The 2,055-nt window shown below is 49.3% G+C and overlaps 1 pseudogene across 1 annotated transcript; it reads right to left on the bottom strand.

The window, feature by feature from the left end:
- Positions 1–254: 254 nt before the first annotated feature.
- Positions 255–1,068, bottom strand: LOC116536497 (annotated as a pseudogene). Its single transcript, XR_004262672.1, has one exon. The product of XR_004262672.1 is annotated as a 60S ribosomal protein L7a pseudogene (transcript).
- Positions 1,069–2,055: the final 987 nt, after the last annotated feature.

Genomic DNA, 2,055 nt, shown 5'->3' on the forward strand with positions numbered 1-2,055 from the left:
AAAGGTGTCCTCTTCCAAGGAGAGATGAGCCATCCATGCTGAAACAAGCAAGATACAAGTCAGTATGGAACGTTTCTTATTGTATCTCGAGTTTCAAGAGGGATTGATGAGGACAACTTCACACGTACTTTTGGTGGCCAGCTGCATAAATGTAAGTATATATGGACGATTGCATGGGCCTCTTTTTTTTTTTTTTAAGGAAAATTTGTATTGTTTTAATTATTTTTATGTACAGAAAACTCAACAGTGTACATTTAACCCAGTTTCATAGCAAGTTCTTTAGCCTTTGCCTTTCGGAACTTGGCGATGCGAGCCACAGACCTGGGACCCAGGACATTGCCTCCCCAGTGACGGCAGATCTCATCCTATCTGTCATTGTAATTGGTCCTGGTTGCTTCCACCAGCTTAGCCAAAGCGCCTTTGTCTTCCGAGTTACCCTGTGTGAAGGCGACAGTGGTGCAGGTCTTCCTGTGGGCTAGACATCCCAGTCTTGCCTTCCCCTTGATAATGCAGTAAGGGACCCCCATTTTACGACACGGGGCAGGCACGAAGACAACGAGCAAAATGGGATCCACGTCGTGTGCAGTCACCACCAGCTGAGCTTTCTTGCTCTCCACCAAGGTGGTGACGGTGTTGACTCCTGCTCGAAGGACAGGTGGTCTCAGTGGGGATGTCCCCTTTGCCAGCCGCTTTCTTCTCGGCCCAGGCCAACAACCTCTGCTGCTTCTCTTGCTTTGTCTCTGGTCTATACTTGTGGGCCAGCTTAAGCAGCTGAGTAGCGTTTGGCAGTCCAGGGCCTGGGTGAACTGGTTAATTGCAAGAGGCACTTTCAGCTGCTTACAGAGGATGGCTCTCTGCCGCCGCAACCTGATAACAGCGGGGCCATTTCACAACGCCGATGAGGTCTCTTTTGGGCTGGATGTCCTGTCCAATGCCAAAATTCTTAGGCCTTTTCTCAAACAGGGGATTCACCACTTTCTTGGCCTCCTGCTTCTTCACGACAGCAGGGGCCGGAGCCACCTTCTTCCCCTTGGCCTTCTTTCCTTTTGGCATCTTGGGCGGCGGGAAGAGAGCTGCATTGGCCTCTTAACTCGTCTACCTGCTTCCACTGTGAACCCCTCAAATCTGTGTGCCAAAAAGTTCTTTCTAAAATGAAAACGATCAAATCACTTCCCCTGCTTAAAATTTTTTCTTTTTCTTTTTTTTGAGACGGAGTCTCGCTCTGTTGCCCAGCCTGGAGTGCAGTGGCACGATCTCGGCTCACTACAGCCTCCACCTCCCGGGTTTGAGAATGTTCTGCCTCAGCCTCCTGAGTAGCTGAGATTAGCAGGGATTCTAGGCACCTGCCACCACATCTGGCTATTTTTTTTACTTTTAGTAGAGACAGCGTTTCACAATATTGGCCAGGCCTCCTGACCTCGTGATCCACCTGCCTCAGCCTCCCAAAGTGTTGGGATTACAGGCCTGAGCCACCAACCCCAGCCCCCAGCCTTTTTTTTGTGATGGAGTTTCGCTGTCTCGCTCTTGTTGCCCAGGTTTTAGTGCAATGGCAGGATCTCAGCTCACCGCAACCTCCACCTCTCGGATTCAAGCAATTCTGCCTCAGCCTCCTGAGTAGCTGGGATTACAGGCATGTGTCACCACTCCCGGCTAATTTTTGTATTTTTAGTAGAGACAGGGTTTCTCCATATTGGCCAGACTGGTCTGGAACTGACCTCAAGGGATCTGCCCACCTCAGCCTTCCAAAGTGCTAAGATTATAGGACTGAGCCACTGCGTCCGGCCATCAGGCTTCATTTTTGTCTATAACTACCAACAATATGAAAGAGCATTGGCCCTATAAAAATGTTAGGCAATGGGAAATATTACCTGTCTCTACTAAAAATACAAAAAATAGCTAGGTGTGGTGGTGTGCACCTGAAATCGCAGCTGCTCGGGAGGCTGAGGCAGGAGAATCGTTTGAACCCAGGAGGCAGAGGTTGCAATGAGTTGAGATCACGCCGCTGCATCCAGCCTGGCAACAGAGTGAGACTCCGTCTCAAAAAAAAAAAAAAAA

The sequence above is a fragment of the Sapajus apella genome, unplaced genomic scaffold (genome assembly GCF_009761245.1).
Source record: "Sapajus apella isolate SASKATOON/1434 unplaced genomic scaffold, GSC_monkey_1.0 scaffold101, whole genome shotgun sequence".
NCBI lineage: Eukaryota > Metazoa > Chordata > Mammalia > Primates > Cebidae > Sapajus > Sapajus apella.